We start from the raw sequence: 23,240 nt of genomic DNA on the forward strand, positions 1-23,240 counted from the left end.
AGGTTTCATATAGACTACTGTGACCTAGATTTTCATCCAGTTAAGAGTAAATAACTATACTGTATTCCCAAATGCTTTCAACTGTATGAAGTGGAGCACTCAGCAATTAAATACTAATAGTCAGAGACAAGTTGAAAGCCAAGACCACTACAAAAATTACATTCTCACGTTGGTAAGATCCCAGCTCCAATGCAAGTCCTTTCCCCCAGTTTATTTGCCTGACCCACTTTTCAAACCAGGAAACTATCCCATCAAACCAGCCCCATCACAGAATAGAGCAATAAGCAACTCTACAACTATGTTGACATAACATCTGCAAAAACAGCAGAAAATATCAGATTCTTGCCATCCTTATAGTTTAACACTTCAAGTACAGAACACTCACTCCAAACAACGGAGATATTAACTCAAATACTCAACGAATAACTGAAACAGTATATTTTATCTAATAAGAAAGGAGGTCTACATAACTCACAAGTTGGAAAATAGTGAATTTCAATGTGAATTTCACTGTAATACAGTTGTACTAATTATGCAATGGACAAATAGTAAACCAACTATATTTGCAGTGATATTGCACAACTGGTAAACCAACCATAGTCACAGTGAAATCTTCAGACAACAATGTGTAATCATAATAATAATCCTTGCATTTGATATGCACTTCTCACTCTGTATCAATATACCGCAAAGTGAATTGACTGTATATTTGTGGGCGAAACGCGGCAGCCAATTGCGCTCAGCAGTGTTCCACAAACAGTCATGGATTGAAGTGACCAATTTATTATTGTTTTTTTTTCTTGAGGGATTATTATCAGGCATGTTGAGTAAGGAAACTTGCCCAAGGTTTCACCCTGCCGGGAATCGAACCCAGGTCTCTTGCTAGCAAAGCAAGGGCTCTAACCACTGAGCTATAGGACTCCATGTAGTGACAATCATGGTTATTGACAAAACCATGAATACACATCAATGATTATATATCAGTGCTCTTTATAGCAATAAATCCTCTAAAATTAAAGAAATGGCACGGTAGAATCATCATTTAACCCGACCAAATTTGTGTGTTGTACAGTATAGTTATTAGAATTGAACTGCACACACACAAAATAAAGGATGCTGCTTATATAAAAGTTCTAACCAGCACAAGTATAACATTATGAAGGAAGCCTCTCACACAAACAACCCTATATATTTAATAAGCATGGTTCAAATTAAATCCTTATGTGTAAAAAACAATTTAGACTGAACAATTTAAGCAGATTGATTTACCATGGTTTTGAATTAAGCTCATTCATATGAATTTCCACATAATGCTAATTAATCACATCACTCTGCAGTCATACTGGTATCTCAGTCTTGAATGGTTTTCTACTTTAAATTCCTGGGACAGAGGCAGTTTGAAATGAGGGAACCTTGGCACTATCGTTCCTAAAGAGCCAGTACAAAGGGATAACCACTACCTCCCATCCCACTCTCATTCAAGACAGTAGAGAAGAAAATCTTTTTCTGCCTTGCTATCCTGAGTTTTTTTTCAAAAATCAATAGATTCTGTGGTCAGAACGAAGGACCACAATTTCAGTGTCAAAGCTATCATTCTGAATGGTGGAATGGAAGAAATGAGGAACCAGAGATGGATAGATAATAATAATAATCCTTGCATTTGATATAGCGCTTTTTACGTCGGGAGGACGTCCCAAAGCGCTTCACAGAACACACTCTAAAGTGAATTGACTGTATATTTGTGGGCGAACGCAGCAGCCAATTGCGCACAGCAATGTCCCACAAACAGTCGTAGATTGAAAATGACCAATTTATTATTGTTTTTGGTTTTGGAGGGATTATTATTAGGCTCTGTGTGGAGTAAGGAAACTTGCCCAAGGTTTCGCCCTGACCTGGAATTGAACTCAGGTCTCTCACTTACAAAGCGAGTGCTCTAACCACTGAACTACAGGACTCCACTAGATCATAATGAGAAGAAGCTACAGATATGAGAATAGGGTTGGACAAGATTACATAGGTGGAAATGAGTTGGACTGTGAAAGACAATTATGCTTTTGCTGTTCCCTGAATTATCACATCTGTTCACTCAAGAAGATGAGACAGATGTTTCCTTTCTTAAGGGAATCTTCATATACCTCATCTAAGTGGTCATTGCTCATGGGCAAGTCTAGACAAGAAGTGTTGGTAAGCTATGGAAAGGGAGGGGGAGGAAGGGAAAAGGCCTATAACAGCCAAACATCCAAACAGTATTCTCAGAGCAATATAATAATAATCCCTGCACTTGATGAAGTGGATTGACTGTGTATTTTGTGGGCGAAACAGGCAGACAGTTTGTGACAGCAATGTCCCACAGACAACCATGGAGTGATATGATAAAATGCCATACTGACATGGAGCAAAAAGCATATAGACTGTTGTGGAACGTGATGTGGCAAAGTTTTTTTTTAAAAAAAGCACAACATCCAAATTAAAATTCTCTATCCTTTTACATTTCTCTCATTAATGAGAAGGGCGTTCAAATCTGCATTACTGAGCTGAACACAGAGTGTAACCACCTCCATTACAATGTAAACAAATCTCAGCCAATTTTAAATACTATAGTCCTACATTTCCCCACCAGTATTTGATATTGTATTGAGTGGGTTTTAAATATTTCTTTGAATGTCTTCAACACCCACATCGTCAACACTAAAAACACTAAAAGTATTTTTTTTAAATCCAGGTAAATACTTCAGTTTTCAGAACCTTAAATCCAGATACCAGTACTTCTATGGAAGAAGTGCACTTTTTTCTCTCATGCCAGTCAATTTTTGCTGCCATTTCTGATGCTGAGGTTGTTGATGTTCCCATTGCATTCAGTGTTCTTGTTTCTGTTTTGGGGCCCTCAGTCACCACCCATATCCAAGCTGATTTTCTCAAGTCACTTCAACGGCTCCAGTTTGATTTAATGTGGGGTTTGACAGTACATTACAAAGATAGGTAAAGTGCTTCGCTGTTCTTAGGGATGTTCCCTCAAAAAACAGTTATCTCAATATATTTTTTCTCGGGAGCTGGCTGATATGACATTTCAATCGTGGACAATGTAATGGAACTGCCTAGTGGTATCAGTCAGTAATCCTCTCCAAGTCAGTTTCTGAATTGGCATAAGTTTCAATCACCAGAGAACAGAAGTTCATGTGTGAGTCCTTGGACATTTTTATTAATGTTCATAATCTTTCAAGCCAGAACGACTTTCCATTTCAATTTTTCGAAACTCAAACCATCTACATGAACTTCCACTAAGTATCTGTCAATTAGTATCCCATTATCATGAAAATTGCATCCACTGATTTCAGGAAAATGCACCTTTTTTCACACCAACTTACAGCATGAACTCAAATCACATTAAAATAAAAGGAAATACTCTTGCATGAAAAATAGTCTCTTGCACAAGATACCAGAAAGCTCTTAGCCCTTGAAACCTTACCCAGCAAACATCAGAATCTTCAGGAAATGAATGGGGAGGTGGGGGGGGATAACTGGCAATATCAGCATTTGCAGTGCATTTTCTGGTTCAAAACTAAGCAAGCACAGATTATCCAATAAGCATTTACTAACAATTCAAGATTCTGATGAAAGTTATATTGTTAAACTTCTGGAAATCAGAAAATATTAATTAAACACCAAGTATCAGATATTTGGTGTTTAATTAATAGTTAATATTAATACTGGGTCCCTAATGCATCTCAACAGCGTAAATCAATTACAGCTTGCTACACAGTGCAACTTTAGTAATGTAGTTTATTCAGTAAGTACACAATCAAGATTACATGTGGCCTATAACCATAGGTGTAAATATTTATCTAACCTGACAGGTTCACACAATCTACAGAAAACCTATAAACTACATTAGTTCACAACTGCATAATCATGTGGTGGTAGAGAAAAAACAAATGAATCTTAAGAATTTTCTATATACTGTATTTCACTCATTCCTCAAAACTTCTAAAAATGTCCTTCTTGTACTTTAAGTACAATTAGTTCCTTTTGACCACAATTTTACAGTGTAACAAATTTGAGGCATTATGTCTAACAGAACGTATGACTCACATTTAATTGTTTATAATGTTGATTATAATGCAAAAATATATTGTTTAAAGGCACTATACTAATGTAATTTGTTGTTGTTTCACATAAGTCTGGTCAGAACAACACTAATTAATCACAGGAAGTCATGCCACTCACCACCGAATTTTGAATGTGTTCATAGAGAGAGAAAGGCAATGCTACAAAGAAAAGCAATATACAAATAAAAATCCTATATAATTACAGCACCAAAACACTTTGTGTACTTAGCTCTGCAACCAAATTGAACAAGTTATCAACCATGATGAGACTCACTACAGAAAAAGAATCACATAGAAAACACTGCACGCCAGGGTCTAGGTAATGAATCAGTTATACCGTAAGGAAAATATCCAAATAGACAACATATTTTATAATACATAGACAACAAATTTTAAAATATCAATGAAGCGTTAAACATACGTGCCAGACACTATAATGTGATGCATAATTAACAGGACATATTGGTCTACTTTCTGTTAAATGTGGTTCACAAACAACATCCTTTTTAAACTGATGCTACCTTAAGCTAATAATTATTGTTATGCAGTATATGACCTCACCACTTTTAAAATGTATGCAAATTCAAGTCTGTGAGGCCCAACGACTTGGCGCTATATCAAATGCAAGGATTATTATAAATTATTTGGGCAAAATTTCACCCAATTACTGAAACCTTTCTGAAACCCCTCTTCACTTCCTTATAGAACAGATGGAAAAGAACCCCATGTGATTAGTTACACAAGTAATTAACTTCAATAAAATATAGTTCTTTAAATGCCAAAACCTAATTTTCTCCAAGCTATCTTAAAGATAGTAACTTGTCCCAGGGAATATCAGTTTATGTAAATAATTTAACGACTACAATAGAGTAGGCTGGTATTTAAGTGTACCACTATTGGTGCTACATTGTCAAAAGTGCCATCCTTCAGATGTGATGTTAAACCAATTCTTCGATGAAGGTTAATGATTCCTTGACGCTATTCAAAAAAGAGAAGGGAGTTACTTCTAGTGACCTGGCGAATATCTGCCAATTGAAATTGACCATTCACCTCATGTCTGTTTGTGGGATTTTTGGTGTAAATGGCTGCCATGTTTACTGATTAAAATAGTCAATACACATTACAGTAATTGCAAGTAAAATAACTTTGAGCGGTTGGGACATGATAACCCACTATAAACTGTAGGTACCTTCTTTATATATGCTGGAGGCATATGAACAGTCGCATCACTTAGGACACTTATAGTGTGTTTAATTTTTGACAATGATGAAAACTGATATAAAAGACTAAGCTCCTCACAGATGAAAATCCCAGTGGAAAAGATTACAATCCGAGCACTTCAAATTGCTTGAAGCTATCACTGTACTGTCTCAGTGAGGTCAAGCAACTGTAGAGGGATGTTAGATTATGAATGCAAGAATCTTCAGAAAGTCATTGTGAGTCATTACTTCCAGGCACTGGGTTTGCAAAAGCTGTTTATTTAATACTTATTTCTCTATTTACCCACAGAAACAATGTTTCCATATTGTATCTCAGTTTCCCAAAATACTGTAGCACATTCGGTTTCATTCCAGCTCCAAAAACAATCCTAGCTTAATCTTATTTTGCAGCCAAGTTCAAGAAAATAAACCGCAACTAGTCTGTTTTAATAGTCTGTTGTGCTTTACAATGATGCAATAAAATTCAACATAAGATATATTAAAAGGTGAAAACTTCCACATGTATGTGGATGACACTGAAATCTATCTCTGCCTCCATCCTCGACTCCAGGACCACTGCTATTCTGATGGTTGTCTGTCAAACATCAGGTCCTGGATGTGAGCTAACTTTCTTCAGTTGAATGTCAACAAGACGGAGGCCCTCCTGCTTGCTCTCATCAGCGCCTCCACAACTCAGGCGCTGACAGGATCACCATCTGTGGATGCACACTCCACCTCACTGATCCAGTTAACCTTGGCATTAACTGTCCTTTCTACCCCACATCTGTGGCATGACCAGCTCTGCATTCCCCCACCTCCGTAACATCGCCTGGCTCTGCCACTGCCTCTACTCTCAGGCCGCAGAGACCCTCATCCAGGCATTCATTACATCCAGGATCAAGTACGCTAACAACTTGTTTGTCAGCCTTCTCAACTCTTCCATCCACAAGCTGCAGATCATTCAGAACTCTGCAGCTCTCATCCAAACCAGGCTCCGTGACCTTATCATCCCAATTCACCCAGCTCCACTGGCTCCCCATCCTCCAGGGGATAGAGATCAAAATCCTCAACCTCGCCTTCAAAGCTTTCCACGCCCTTGCTTCTCCGTACCTCTGTGATTGTTAACTCCACAACAGCCTGTCCACTCCCTCCGCTCAGCAGGGGACATGGAAAGCCACGCAACGGCAATTTTCTGAACATAGAGCTATGAATATACACCACGTAAATTCAATGTTTCACTGGTAACTATCCTTCCTACCCCACATCTGTGCCATGTCCCGCTCTTTCTTCCCCCACCTCCGCAACATCCCCAGCTCCACAAGTCGCCGAAGCCCTCATACACGCATTTATAACATTGAAGCTTAACTATGCAGACTCCTTGTTTGTCGGCCTCCCCAACTTCTCCCTCCATAGGTGCAGATCAACAACAACAAAATTACATTTATACAGCGCCTTTCACGTCGGGAGGACGTCCCAAAGCGCTGGATCATCCAGAATTCTACAGCCAATGTCCTCTCCCGCACTAGGCTCCGTGACCCTATCACTCCCATCCTTGCACATTAAACAGAGGATACAGTTCAAGATCCTAGTCCTCACCTTCAAAGCCCTCCATGGCCTTGCTCTCCCCTACTTCTGTGACTTCCTAACCCCCTACCATCCTGCCTGCTCACTCCACTCAGCGGCCTCCAGCCTGCTTCATGTCCCCCGCCTCTTTGCCCCACCATTTGTGGGCGGGCCTTCTGCCACTCTGCCCCCACCCTCTGGAACTTCATCTCACAGTCCCTACACCTTGCCCCTCGCTTGCCACCTTCAAGACCCATCTCAAAAACCCTCCTCTTCGACCGTGCTTTTGATCACCCAGCTTCGCCCCCTGCCCTCCACCCTCGCAATCCCGACGCCCAACTCGGGTCCGAAACACTGACTGCTCAGCGCCTTGAGACGTCCTCCCAATGTGAAAAGGGCTATACACATGTAATTGTGTTGTTGTTGTTGCTTCAAATATGAGAGAATATGGAACCTTAGTAAGATTCAGGTTTGCATATACAAATCAAGTTCATCCAAATTCATTGTATTATCATCAGGGTTGAGGGGATAGTATAAGAATATATGAAGCCATATCATCAAAGGTCACCTAGACACCCTCAAAGAGCAGGTTTTACTTTACAGTTTAAATATCAGAATATACTGAAAGCCTGATAACTATGTAGATAAATGTACCACAAAGTGTGCTGAACCACCCACAGAGACTAGGAAGGTTTCCAAATCAATGTTAATTCAGCGCAATCATGCTAACGATATGGCAATAACTGGTCTCAACATCCACAGGTTAGGGATGCAGAAACTTCGCCTCTATGATTGCTGTATACTGACTACTTCTACAAAGATATGAAAAAAATGATGGGAGATAGATAGCATTGAGCTTGGCTGCAATGTCTCAATGGTCAAATAGCCCTCTTGCAATTACTACCTTGGCTCAAATATGAAAAATGTTAACTTTGGTGAGATGTTAAATGAAAAAGTTCAGTAATAAAATGCATTTACATTAGACAGACCATGCAAAATTAACACATCATAGAACATTGAATAGGATTCCAAAAGAAACAAAGGCACGCTTTTTTTTAAAATAAGTGCCAATAAATTAATTATCTCAACTTCAAAATACAACCAAAATTCAGAGGAACAGAATTAATTGGCATTACAGACAGTTTTGAATGCAATGTCCAATTTTATCTGAAGGATTGGATATCTAGGGCGCCAAGAAAAACTATCTTCTCTTTTCAAATAGTGTCATGGGATCTTTAACATCCACTTAACAGGTAGACAGGGTCATGGTTCAAAGAACAACACTTCCAACAATGCTACGCTCCCTCAGCACTGCATTGGTGTGTCAGCTAGATGTCCCAACATAGTGGTTGAACCAACGACTTTCTACCAACTGAGCCAATTCTGCCCTCATATTGACTGAAGTGCTCATTGTGATTGTCCACTCCTAGACATTTTGCATAACATTTGCCAAATTATTAGCATTAGAATTGCATTATGATTTTTGTTCACAAACAGGTGCTGCTCAACATACTCATCAGAGGTTAATGGGTTCAAGAAATTATAATGTGATGTACATACAGCTGATTAACACCAAATTCATTTTCTTTCTTATAGCACCTGGTGTGACAATGTGCTGCTGTAATGGTGGAGCACAACTTTGAGCTGGGTAGAGGGGGACAATCATTGAGGGATGTAATGCACTTTGAACCATGGTACTTCTGCCTTGGATTTGCTATTGCTGGCTGCAACCTAAAGTTGTTCTGTTTTGTATAAAGTCCCCATACTACATTACATAAGGTAATGATAATCTTTTAAAACTAGGTGGACGTACAAATACAAAAAAAAGCAATGCTTGCAGCTGGTGTAGTGTATGCCAGCCTGACTCAGTGGTAGCACTCTCACCTCTGAGTCAGAAGCTTGTGTGTTGAAGAGCCACATCAGGACCTGGCTCAGTTGAAACTCCAATTCAGTACTGCGGTGTGTTGCATTCTTGGAGGTGATGTCCTTCGGATGAGACATTAAACCGAGGTCCCATCTACCCTTTCAGGTGGATGTTGTTTGTTTCAAGAACAAATTAGATATATTTCTGCTTGAAAATAATATCTCCGGATGTCTCTCTGTGTCTGCGAGCGTGTGTGTCTTGTTTCTGAGCGTGTGTGTCACTGTCTGTGTATGTGTGTCTCTGTGCCACTGGGTGTGAGTCTCTCTCTGTGACTGAGTGCCTCTCGCTGTGTCTGTGTGCCTCTCGCTGTGTGTGCGTGTCTCTCTCTCACTATCTGCGAGTGTGCGCGTCTCTCTCTCTCTCGCTGTCCCCCGTGCGTCCTCCCGCGTGTGTGTATATGTGTGCGTGTCACGCTCTTTCTGTTAGTGTGCGGTGCTGGCCCTTGAGAACTCCTGTAGCCTCGCTGATGTGTGTCCCCCCACCCAGTTTTTGTTAAATCAACTTATTTTTTTGCAACAATCTAATATGTGTTATATCCTCGTGTTTAGTTTTTATAAAATCAACAAAGTGAAAAAATATAGGTTATCAGTAAAATGTACCAATAGTACCAATCAATTCTCCAACATTATCCCAGAAATCTGTCAAAAAAACGTCAACCCCCACAAAATTTCCAAACCTCCCCGCAATTTTTGGCAAATGTTTCCACATTTTTCTATTGGCCCAGCCCATAGCCCTGCAAATCTTTCCTTTTTAAGAAGCTATCTAATTCCCTTTTGACAGCTATTATCAAATGTGCTTCCACCACTCTTCCAGGCAATACATTCCAGGCCGTAACAACTCTTTGTGTAAAAAAATGCCTTCTCTTGTCCCCTCTGGTAGCAAGGAGGGCAAACTTCATTTTGTTGGGTGTTTCAAGCACAATCCTGTCATAGTGATTTTTAAAATCTTTTATATTCCCTTTACATAATCATCGTTGTACAATTCTGTTGAAGTTTGGCTGTAGTTGCTCATTTGCAACTGTTGTCCAACCTCTGACTTTTGTTGGCAAATTTTGCTGGATTGTAAAAGAAACTGTTAAATTACTGTTTTCAACAGCATGTTCTAGTAATTCTAATACTAAGAATGTGTAGAACTGGAAAAGCCCAGTCCTGAAGCTCACAAAATGATATGCATTGTTCTTTTCTTTTAATACACTTCAGTAACCTTTTTGCTGAATATCTTTAATTTCCAGTTGAATTTGCAGACTTTCTATTTCCATAGTCTCACTGCGTTTCCATAGTCTCACCCCTAGGCTCTGGAACTCCATCCCCCAGTGCCTTCGCCTTGTTTCCTCCCTTTCCTCCTTCAAGGCCGGTCTCAAGACCTTTCTCTTTGACCGAGCCTTCAGCTCCCCTCTCGACTCTCTACCCCCTCCTCGCTCCCTCCCTTCCCTCCCCTCACCCTGACCATTTCCCTCCTGCTCGGGTCCTGACCCAACTGTACAGCGCCTTGGGACATCCTCCCGACGTGAAAGGTGCTCTATAAATGAAGTCTTGTTGTTGCGTAATTTGTCCATATATTGTAGCTTGTGTCCTCTCCCGCACCAGACTCCGTGACCCCATCACCCCACCTGGCTCCACGTCCCCCGCCCAGCTCGCCCCACCATCGGCAGCTGGCCTTTCAGCCTTTCTGCTCCCACCCTATGAAACTGCATCCCACATTCCCTTCGTCTTGGTCCCTCGCTTACCTCCTTCAAGGTACAACTCAAGACCCTCATCTTCAACCGAGCCTTTGGCCACCCTCCTACCCTCCCTGCCCTCCACCCTCCCCGATGCACAGCTCGGGTCCAAATCCCTGACTATCCAGTGCCTTGGAACATCCTCCCAACGTGAAAGGCGCCATACAAATGTAACTTTGTATTGTATATTCAACAACTTCTGTAAAACTAAACTGTTTGTTCACTTTTCTGAGCTCGAGTTCATTCAGTTCTGAACATCAGGATATCCGAGAACCTTGTCCTCCAAGGGATAAGTAAAGTTGTCTGCTTGATCGTTTTTATTTTTGTCTTTCAAATTTTTTGCCTTTCATTCTGCCTTTCCCGAAGCAGTGACCTGTGCTTTACCAAGGAGCTGTGAGGTAATTCCAAAACCCTCTAGCAACACCAAATTCTTTGCACTACTCCTGCATGGAGCTAATGTTTACAGTTTTTAAAATCCCTGGTAATTGATAATTAGGAAAACTGTTGGAATAGTTTTGCTGTAAAAACACACCAAAAGCACTCTTGAACTTGACAATGTTATCATTATTTCTGACCACAATTTGCTGAGGATATGGCTGGGAAGGTGGAGCGCCTCTAAAGTTGTGAAAAAGTGTTGTGGATGCTGCTGCCAATCAACAGCCAACATTAGAGTCCTGGACACATCTGTTCTGATCATACAGCAGTTGTAATTTGAGTCTAACATACTGTACAACTGGAAGTATGGAAGACGGAAGCTTCCATGGGGCTTGCATGGATATCAAGGTTGAAGAGGCAGTAGTTAAAATGAAAACGCCTCTGTTTTTGTAACAGTTCAATTGTGTATTACAGCTCAAGAGGAAAATCACTTGATGGTTTACATTGGACCATCTTGTATCAGTAAAGCAAAAGTCTCCTTAACATGGTAGCTCAAAAACAAGAAATCAGGGAAGCACGGATGTAGAAATATTGTTTATTATTATTAAATATTGGCAAAGCCATAAAACTGGAAGGGAAACTTTCTTGAATTCCAGAACAATTTCAATAGGTCCCAAAGGGGAAAGGAGATTGCACAATATTTAAAAATAAGTTGCTTTAATTTAACTATTTTTACATCATCATTGATTCTTTCTGTATACTTGGGCTGTGTTCTGCTTTAAGCAACCCTCATTATACGTTCTGCCTCCTATTTTGGCATCACCTACAAACGTACTCGTGAAATACTCGTGAAATAATGTAATACGATAGATTTAATCTCTTATTTATTCCCATTCTTCCAACATATTTATATTCTTGCCAATTTTCTCCCATCCACTCAAGGTATTGATACTCAATTGGGTGTTTCAAGAGCACCTTCCTGTCATCTTAGCTCAGTTGCTAACACACTCGCCTTCGATTTCAAGCCCCATTTGAGATTTTCAGCTCATCATAGGCAATGTTGGGGGGGGGGGGGGGGGGTGGGAGGAGTGCTGCATCGTAGGAGGTGCCATCGTTGCATGAAACATTAAGCTGAGGTACATCCTGCCAGTTCAGGTGGACAGTAAAGATCCCATCGGACTGCTCAGAAGAGACCATCCCAAATTAACTTCATAGCTCATGGTTGACTTTCCGGTGTATAATTTGGCTGCTATGTCCATCTACAAATAGTCATTACACTTTACTGAATACCTTGAAATGTTTTAAGATGGTACGTAAAAGGAAAGGATTACTAGTTCATCTTGATAGTGAACTGAACGCATAATACTTGCATTTGATATAGCACCTTATCACATCTTCGAGATGTCTCAAAACACTTCACACAATATACTGTAAAGTGACCTGACTATATTTTGTGGGCGAAACGCAACAGACAATTGCGCACAGCTGTGTCCCACAAACAGTCGTGGACTGAGTGACCAAATTATTATTATTATATAAAATTATTTGATACTAAATGCAGGTAGAAATTCCAATTTAGGAACTACATTACTTACCTTAAATAGAGTGTTTGATCATATGGAACGAAAACATAAAATAATACAATATCGTTTTTCATTGTTCAGTTTGCTCATACTAATTCCAGGCATCCCAATGCACAAATATGTATCACACACAAACTTTAGTTTAAAAAATAATTGAAGTGCACTAAAAGTAATAAAAGATTAAGCTCCAAATGATACAAACTCATACATTGGATTGCTGCTGTAATCACATTTGAGTTTATTATAAAAGAGCCCACATTTGGAGCAGGTGTCACAATGTGAATGAATGGATATCAATGTGTGTATAAACAGCAAGAACAAGTCCACAGATCTGTTGTGCAGTGACAGCCATGCTGAAGAATTAACAAGAACTGCATGATGTAATCAGCCAACTGTTGATCACTACTTGGGAGAAATTTAGATGGGTAGGAAATCCCTCAGACAGGCATGTTCAATCAGCCAATGTCCACTCATGTGCACCTCCTGCAGGGGTGCCTGGAGAAGCTTTCAAGAGGTCTTAATTCAGAGGCACTCGGACCAATTTAACACAAATCTAGAAATATGAAACCAATCAGCCCATGCTATTTCCTACTAAGTCATCAGGGATTTCCCTATATTCTAATTTATTCTTCCAATCTATGAAACTATGAAGGTTGGAAGAAATTGGTAGATTATTTAGTGAGCAAAGATAATAAACCAAAGTCAGTGTAGGTTAAGGAAAGGCATGTTGCAACCAACATATGCATTGAAATGTTGCTGGAGGGTAACAGTGGATGTCTAAGGTGGTAAGTATTGTGCAACATGATTCAGATATAATTTCTCCTGTCCCTCCCACCCCCCCCCAAACATTAAAGCTAAAATGAAAACTCTTGGAATACAAACTGAAGCTGTAGAATAAAGATTACTGCTCAATCCATCCTACCAACAGCGAGTAAGCTTTCAGCCAATCTGCCCCATCCTGGAATCCCTCCAACTGGCCTCTTCCCTTCCTACTTTTGCCTTTTCAACACGTTTTCAGTCAACTTTTCCCTCATCAACTCTCTCCCTCCACCCCTCCCCCATCTGGGCTCAGGTGTCCGGCCAGCCACGTAAACCACTCTAGTAGTCACCCTCTTGGACGTGTAACTGTAAATGGAATACAACTGAAAGAAAACTATTTTACCTGGCAGATTAACTTGAACACACAACATCCACTTGGGACGAGATTCAAGAAATACACTCTTGCCCGTCGCCAGATGAGCATTCATCTAAAGATAATGTGGTTACTTCAGAGGTATCTAACCACATTAAATATTTCCCTGCTATGTTCTTCATACCCACATCACGCACCACTTAAATCCATTGTTATTTGGTCCATTTGCTTGTTCTAGTTATTAGCAGCCCCAATCAGTTTGGTATGCTCTGCAAACTTGGTCAGATTTACTTCGAAGAAATTGTACATGGATTGTAAACCATAAATTCTAACAGCGCCCTCAAGGCACACTGGTAGTCATCTCTTTCCAATATACCACTGTACAATTCAATTCCATGAAATATCCTTTATTTCCTCTGAATTGACTTCCTCTGAATAACAATAAAGCCAATTTTGGTCTTCTTTAGTAGTTATCACCCACAAAACACACAATCAATCCACTACAATAGATCCTGTAAAGCACTTTGAGATGTCTCAATGACATGATAAGGCGCTATATCAAATGCAAGGATTATTGTTATTTTATGTCTTACATTTGAAGTAGCATGGTGTCAAAGGCATTGTTATATTCAAATATTTGTACAATATCCAACAAGTTGTCATTTCTTTGTAAAACTACAATAAGTACAACATCTCTCCCATAAAGCCATGATGGATTCCCATTCATCATTTTATATTCCACTTGGTGCTTCATCATACCCCCCTAAGGCAAGCCCTTTAATATTTTACCCACTATAGGCTCAGCAGGAAATTCACCTTACTGATCAGTCTATTTTCCCGTACTTTCACTGCAGCAAATTATCATTCGCACCAACTTACAGAAAATGTATTCCACATGATTGTAAATGTCAATTTGGTTCTTTTAAAGATAACAATCTTCCTTAAACAGGTCAGATATGAATCACATTAAGAAGACGGAGTACTGGATGAATTGGGCACCATCATCTCTGTACAAATTCTAACTTTTTAAAACATTTCTGGTCATATTTAGTTTTGTAATCAATGCAATACCATAGCTACCAGCTGACATTTTTATTTCTGTGTCTAAAATACTATATAATCTGACGTTTGCCCTTAATAACTGACAGTAATTGCTGGCTATTCAGATTTTCTAAATTAAAATTACAAACTTGGATGCACAAGAAGTAGAAGCTCACGATGTCTCACAACTGGCCTCTATCACAGCTTTGCATCATTCGTCTCATTTTATTAGATTTAAAGCAGCAGTGCTTTTTTTAAGAAGAAATTACAGCTAGGCTGTAATGTAACTGGTGAAGTGGCCCATCCCAGGAAGGACAAAAGAGAGTTGAGCTTACTTAGGAATCAAGTTCTGTTGGAGGGAGCTGATGGTAGCAAGTGTAACTATTATATATTGTCTTGTTTATCTGTAGGTATCTTAGTGCCTTTCTCCTCCACTTCCTGTACATGTTCTCCCTCTCTCAATGGGGACGACCTGAAATTGTACCTGCACCCAGATCCACCTCAGTTATTTATAATACAAAATATAATAACACCTATTCCAGAGAAGGGAAAGAATTTTTAATTGCTAATTTTGAATTACTTAGAATGACAAAAAACAAAAGTACAATTAACATCTTTGAATTCTGCTCATCTAATGCTATGTTTACTGCTGAAAGCAAAGTGATATTACTTGTAATGGAAGAGTGATTTTCTGCATGGTGCTAGATCTATAATTCCCACTTAATTATAATGGCCTGAAAATAAGAGTTTGGAAAGAGGAGAAACTTAAGGAATCACTTCAGAATAAAGCCCAATTTCACAACTTTGTGAATCCATGTCCTGCTCAATCTACCACCTCCAGGTGGTCTTAGGAACAAGGATTCTGCACAATCTGCTTTCAAGTCATGCCTCGCACTATCAGCTTAATTGATGAATTTCTCTGAGAATTTTCATAAATAGTGCAACATGGTGTAATATCAAGGATAATAAAATGCAATAAAACAGAGGCTTCAATTTCTAACTTTAATATTAAATCCCATCAATGGTCTGGAGAAGAGAAATCATATCAGGAGGTAGCGGAAGAAAGGAAGGCCTTCAGTGTGATTTTATCAAAAATGACTTCATGTGGTAGAAATATTTCAACTCCTGCAGGAGTCCTACATTTATTTACCATGGTCAAATTAACAGATCTGTATGTCCATACTCCTGCCTATTTGCACCTGTGACTTCTGCATTACCTACAAAATACAAAGTCACTACACTTTTCAGTATACTCTGTGAAGCGCTTTGAGGCGTCCTCCAGACGTGAAAGGCTCTGTATCAAATGCAAACATTATTAGATGCCATTTCTCACTAGTGCACCTTACAAGAATAGGCCCATTCTTGTACTATACTTGAGAGATCAGCTGGATTTAAGGTTAAGTTTAAAACAAATTACTTGCCTAAAATTTAAAGCATATTCATTTATTTTCTCTGTATCTCTCTTACCTTTTATTTTCCCTATTTTGGTTTCCTACATGCTAAACAGTTACAGAAAGATATGCAAATCAGGACTCAGGCTTCAACTGGGGCCTACTGGAAAAACCTTTCCAATTATTCAGAGGAAAACTCAAAAATTACCATAAGAACATAAGAACATAAGAATTAGGAGCAGGAGTAGGCCATTCGGCCCTTCGTGCCTGCTCCGCCATTCAATAAGATCATGGCTGATCTTCTCACCTAACTCTGATTACCTGCCCTATCCCCATATCCCCTAATCCCTCTATTTTTCAAGAATCTATCAGTCTCAGCCTTGAAAATGTTCAAGGACTGAGCATCTACAGCCTTCTGGGGTAGTGAATTCCATAAGTTCACTACCCTCTGAGTGAAGAAATGTTTCCTCAACTCTGTTCTAAAGGCTGACCCTTAATTTTAAGACTGTGACCCCTGGTTATAGATTCTCCTACCAGGGGAAACAGACCCTCAGTGTCTACTTTATCAGCCCTTTAAGAATCTTATAAGTTTCAATAAGATCCCCCTAATTCTTCTGTACTCTAGAGAATACAGCCCTAGTTTATTCAGCCTATCCTCATAGTCAGTCCCCTCATCCCAGGAACTAACCGAGTGAATCTACGCTGCAACCCCTCCAGGGCAAGTATGTCCTTTTTTAAATAAGGAGACCAAAACTGCACACAATACTTTCGGTGCGGTCTCACCAAAGCCCTATACAGTTGCAGCAAGACTTCCCTACTCTTATATTCTAAACCTTTCGAAATGAACGCTAACATGCCGTTCGCCTTCTTAGTTGCTTGCTGCACCTGCAAACTAACTTTTTGGGACTGGTGTACAAGGACACCCAAATCCCTTTGAATACTAACTCTATCTAACTTCTCCCCTTCCAGAAAATAATCTGTTCTTTTATTCTTGCTACCTAGGTGAATAATTTCACACTTGCTAACATTGAATTCCATCTGCCACCTACTTGCCCACTCCCCTCGCCTATCTATATCTTGTTGCAATCTTTTTGCATCATCCTGAGAGCTCACTCTGCTACCTAGTTTAGTATCATCCGCGAATTTAGACACATTACATTCAATGTCCTCGTCCAGATCATTGATGTAAATGGTAAATAGCTGAGGCCCAAGCACTGATCCTTGTGGCACTCCACTAGTTACATCCTGCCAATTCGAGAATGATCCGTTTATCACTACTCTCTGCTTTCTACCCGATAGCCACTCTTCTATCCATGTTAATATTTTCCCATTAATCCCGTGGGCCTTGATCTTGAGTAACAGCCTTTTGTGTGGCACCTTGTCAAATGCCTTCCTAAAATCCAAATATACCACATCTACTGGTTCCCCCTTATCCAACCTGCTGGATACATCCTCAAAAAATTCTAAAAGGTTAGTCAAGCATGACTTCCCTTTTGTAAAGCCATGTTGACTCTGCCTAATCTTTTTATGGTCTTCCAGGTATCCCATAACTACGTCTTTTATTAAGGACTCAAGAATTTTCCCTACAACTGACGTCAAACTAACTGGTCTATAGTTTTCCCTATTTTCTCTCCCACCCTTCTTAAATAGTGGAGTTACGTTTGCAATCTTCCAATCAATGGGAACTTTTCCAGTATCCACAGACTTTTGGAAGATTATAGACATGCCATCCACTATCTCAGTAGCCACCTCCTTTAAAACTCTCGGATGCAGGCCATCCGGTCCAGGGGATTTATCGGTTTTAAGACCCGACAATTTACCTTTTTCAGCATGTTTTGATAGAATTTCTAAGAAAAAAATTAAGACTTCTGCAAGTGGGAATTCCAGCTAGTAACCAAAGCATATTCCCCGACTGTCAGGAAATCAACTCTGATGAATCATTTTGGTTACGAACTTTCCATGGATCAGCAGAAATTGTATTATGTAACATCACACCATATCTCCAACTATTATAACAATAATCCTTGCATTTGGTAAAGCTCCTGATCACGTCTTTGAGACGTCTCAAACTACTTCACAGAATATACTGTAAAGTGAATTAACTGTATATTTTGTAAACAATATCATAGAATTATAGAATCATAGAGCACAGAAGAAGACCATTCAGCCCATCAGGTTTGTGCCGTTACTTTGAAAAGAGCTATCCAAATCAATCCCACTCCCCCGTGCTCTCCCCATAGCCCTGCAAACTTGTCCTCCCCAAATAATTTTCTAGTCCTCCCCAAATAATTTTTGAATATAGATATTTTATAAATAAAATCAAAGCAACCACAATTGGTAGAAGTTTGTCAGGTTCTATTACATTAAGAAGCCATGTTGTAATATTCTAAGGAGATATTGCACCAGTTTTATATGACTCATTTTAAAGCTACTAGGAAATGTCCCTTTGAAGTGCATTAATGAAACAATTATCAGCGAAACAACTACCAAAACTATTTCACCAGACATTGTTTCTGAATATATAAATAAAATTAAAAGAATAGATTTTCCTTGTACCTGTCTGGATTAGCCATTAAAACAATTTCTGTAGGCCGCTTCTCTTCCCCACACCTATTTATTATTTTATACTTTGTTCAATCTCTATTTTCAAACTTTCACTTTCAATATTTTTCGATCAATGTTTGTTAAAGAAAGCAAAAAACAATCTTAAAACATTGACATTTACTTCTCTCCCTCACGCTCCCCAACCTTCCCATCAATTTTGATTTTCGGGGAGACTCCCAAACGAATAAAATACCTCATCCTAAACCCATGCAAACAAGGATAACATTTGCCCCACAAAGTCCACTTAATACCAGTCAAGGTGGGAAAATAAATGTAAGAGCACATTCATATTAACAACCCAGATTTGTATAGCATACAAGGACCAGCAAGGATATGTCATTTGTGGAGATCCCTGACCGTCCAGCGCCTTGGGATGTCCTCCTGACGTGAAAGGCGCTATACAAATGTAATTTGCTGTTGTCGCTTTCTCAGTTCAACCAAACAATTCATTAATTGGGCTATTTTCTCATCAGTTATTGGCATAAAACATTAAAAGTATGTTGTAAAACAAAGTCTCCAGCTAATGTTATGACCTATAACCATGCAACAGCTTCACCTCATACCAAAGATTCTCACTTCACGATTCAAGAAAATCCAATCAGACAACAGGACTTTTGTACCAACTGTGTGATTGGATATGCAAATTTAAAAAGAATTAAAGACGATTTCCACAAGTTAGCTCCCAAATTAATCTGTCGTAAAGGTAGAGTGCGTGCCTACATTACATAGTCAGATCATTCGTGAAATATTTGGTGTCTCCCAGAGTCCCTGCCACGTTATCTCCTAATAAACAGGCTGTTCCAACAGTGAACCACACTGGTAAGCTTTCAGAATCTCACTTGCACTTCCCGGGTGACATCACCTGATGCCAAACTTGCACTGGTTCAAAAACACATCGCACAGTTTCAAATGTTCTTTTACCAAGTGGAACTTTTCCAGATCCTTCAGCAGTTATATAAGAAAAAAAAGGCGCAGGACGGGGGAATGGAGGGGGGAAGAGAAAGTTATGCAGTGGAGCACAAGTTCAATTCTGGTCATCTTTGCGGTGCAGCCCAGCTGGGCCAAAGACAGGGGAGGACATGGGGAGCAGATAGGTGGGGGGGAGGAGGATAAAAGAGGCAGAAGAATAAGGAAGATGGAATCTCTATTTAAATCTCTTTGTTTAACATTACCCAATCACCTTGGGGAGCTCTAAATAGAGGTTTAACTTAATATACGATCCAGAGGTAATGCTGTACCATTTATTTATGCTGTAGAGAGAGTCAGTCACACTGGCCACCGCCACACAGTGCCTTCCAAAGCAATACATAAATATTACACGTACAGCTTCTCAAACAGCAGGAAATATTCTCCGGCAACTCCAAACCACCCCTAAACCAACCATTAAACTCTGCCCAAACCAAAACACAAAGTTTCTTTTTAAAATATAACAATAGCTTATAACAGGAGGGTTCACACAAAAGTAAACCCCTCAAAAGTAAAGACACAACCCATTACCATCATTACCAGCTGCTGTGTGAAGGTCCCCCCCCCCCTCAGCTCCCCACTCTCTCTCCCATGGAATCAGGGTTCATAGCTCCCAGGAGCTTTTTTTATGGCCCAAAATAAGACCATTTCCCCTTTCCCCCATTCCCCTCACTCACCCTCTTTCTCCCCCACTCTTCCCTACCTCCCCCCTCATTCACTCACTCCCTCAATCGCTCTCTCTTTCACTCCACCTACCTCTTTCCCCTCTCTCTCACTCCCCTTCTCCCTCCACTATTCCCACTCCCCCTTCTCTCTCCCCCACCCCCTCTCCTCCTCATCTCCCTCTCCGTCCCCCCCTCTCTCCCCTCCCTTCCTCTCCCCCTTCCATCGCACTCTCTCTCCCCTCCCCCTTTCTCTCCCCCTCCCCCTCTCTCTATCCCCTCCCTCTGCCCGCCCCTTCCTCCTCTTCCCTCCCTCTCCCCTCTCACTCTCCCCCACTCCCCTCCCCCTCACACTCCCCTCCCCCTCACTCCCCTCCTCCCCCCACTCCCCTCCCCCCTCACTCCCCTCCCCCCTCACTCCCCTCACACTCCCCTCCTCCCACACTCCCCTCCCCCTCACACTCCCCTCCCCCTCACTCCTCCACTCCCCCCTCACTCCTCCACTCCCCTCACACTCCCCTCCTCCCCCCACTCCCCTCCTCCCCCTCACTCCCCTCCCCCCTCACTCCCCTCCCCCTCACACTCCCCTCCCCCTCACTCCCCTCCCCCCCTCTTTCCTTTTCTCCCCCAAAATACAATTACAACAAAAAGCAGCAGCAGCGGCGCCCCTCCCCCACCTCACACAGAGCGGCCGCTTCTGCTCACCGCCGCCCTCCCCCTCTCCCCCACACACCCACTCACCCCCGACGACTCCCGATAACAAGGTCCGTCGCCGCCGCCGCCACAACTTCAGCCGTTTCAACTGTCTTTCCCCCACACCCCCACTCTCTCGCTCTCTCTCTCTCTCACACACACTCACTCACTCTCTGCCTCTTTTTCTCTCTCTCTCTCTCTCTCGCGCTCTCCGGTTCTTGCGGCGATCGGCCGCCGCTCGGGCCGCTCCGGCGCCTCTCGGCAATTTCCGGTCGCGCCCGGAAGCCGCGGCCCTGACGCGCTCCGAGGCCGCGAGTCCGCCGCCTGTCAATCAAACCGCCCGCCCCGCCCCCCCGCCCCCCCCGCACTGCACTGCACCCACTGCACCGCACTGACCTGACCTGCAGCAGCAAGTGCACCGTTGCTGGGTGGGAAGCACGTTGCACTCCAGCATTGCAATGTGCTTGTGTGTGTGTGAGTGAGTGAGTGGGAGGGAGGGAGGGTCTTTTTTTTTTGCATTACCTGCAAATGCAATGTTTTTTTCTCGAAAGTCTGGCCGGCTTTTCCTCTCTTTTTTTAACTGGGAAACTGCAAATAAATAACGCGTGAATAAATCACATCATGCATAATAATGACAATAACAATAACAACGGTAGCAATCATCCCCGCGTTTGATACGGCCCCTCGTCGCGTCTTCGAGACGTCTCGAAGCGTCCTCACGGTACAGGCTGTGAAGGGCACCGACTGTGTGTTTCGCGGGCGAAGCGCGGCAGCCAATCGACCGCAGCAGCGTCCCACAAACAGTCGTGGTTTGAGTGATCAATTTTTTTTGAAGGGATTATTAACCGACTGCTGACAACAATAACAACAAAATTACATTTGTATAAGCGCCTTTCATGTCGGGAGGACGTCGCAAGGCGCTGGAAAACCTGGTTCCTAGTTACTGCTACGTAGCAGAGGCGTGCCCAACGTTTGGCCCTGCCAGTAATCAAACCCAGGTCTCTCACTTGTGAGGCGAGTGCTCTAATCACTCAGCTATAGGACTCCATAAAGCGCCTTATCACATCATTAGATTGACTGTATGTTTTGAGGACGAGCGAGAGACCTGGATTCGATTACCTAAAAATTTCTCTAAAAAAATCTCATTCACCATTTAAAGTGTAGGCCAATTTCTTATAATAATAATAATAATAATCCTTGCATTTGATATAGCGCTTTTCACGTCAGGAGGACGTCCCAAAGCGCTTCACAGAACACACTGTAAAGTGAATTGACTGTATATTTGTGGGCGAACGCGGCAGCCAATTGCGCACAGCAATGTCCCACAAACAGTCGTAGATTGAAAATGACCAATTTATTATTGTTTTTGGTTTTTTTTGGAGGGATTATTATTAGGCTCTGTGTGGAGTAAGGAAACTTGCCCAAGGTTTCGCCCTCTGCCTGGAATTGAACTCAGGTCTCTCACTTGCAAAGCGAGTGCTCAACCACTGAGCTACAGGACTCCACTTCTTCCTTAAAAACAAGCTGTGTGCTCGCTTTAAAATTATTTTGCATGATCTTGAGAATCTACATGTTTTCCCTTTCATTAAAGTTACTGTAATGGCCAAATGCTGAAAGTTACAAAGATTTACTGAAAACGAGCCATTCATCCCAAACCATTCTGTGACAGTGTTTATACTCCACATGAGTCAAGGTTATCTTGCTCTCTGCATGTCGGTACTGCCCCATTCCCATCATATTTCTTCCCGCCCGCCACCATATTCGTTTAAGTCCACTGCTGCAGTGGCAGTTATTTTCACAGTGAGGAGATTAGTGCCAACCTTCTGCCACTCTGCACCCACCCTCTGGAACTCCATCCCACAGTCCCTCCATCTCGCCACCACCCTCGCAACCTTCCAGACCCATCTCAAGACCCTCCTCTTCGACCATGCTTTCGATCTCCCTGCTTCCCACCCCTGCCCTCCCACCTCTCCCACCCCGACCCCAGAGCGGGTCCGTAACTCTGTGTGTCCAGCGCCTTGGGACGTCCTCCTGACATGAAAGGCGCTATACAAATGTAATTTTGTTGTTGTTGTTCAGGTGTAGGTTGTCCATGTCATACAGAACTGAAAGTTGGCCATGAATTTGGTTTGAGGTTCAGCAGAAAACCATAGTGATGCTGTATGAAATCTCAGCTAATGTCCAGACTGCTGAAAATATTAGAAATATTTATGAGCCTAAAGGATGAAACAGGTTGTGCATAAGTAGATTACATTTCTAAAATCAAAATCAGTAGGTTTCACTC

The 23,240-nt window shown here is 41.4% G+C and overlaps 1 protein-coding gene across 1 annotated transcript in view; it reads right to left on the reverse strand.

Moving 5' to 3' along the window:
* spopla (speckle type BTB/POZ protein like a) overlaps positions 1-21,110 on the reverse strand; it is a 76,929-nt gene extending 55,819 nt beyond the window's left edge. The window contains exon 1 of the mRNA XM_042336129.1: positions 21,005-21,110. The gene's annotated coding sequence lies outside the window, so the exon portion shown is untranslated. The remainder of the gene's footprint in view (positions 1-21,004) is intronic.
* Positions 21,111-23,240: the final 2,130 nt, after the last annotated feature.

Source organism: Callorhinchus milii, unplaced genomic scaffold, assembly GCF_018977255.1.
Source record: "Callorhinchus milii isolate IMCB2004 unplaced genomic scaffold, IMCB_Cmil_1.0 Scaffold6, whole genome shotgun sequence".
NCBI classification, from domain to species: Eukaryota; Metazoa; Chordata; class Chondrichthyes; order Chimaeriformes; family Callorhinchidae; genus Callorhinchus; species Callorhinchus milii.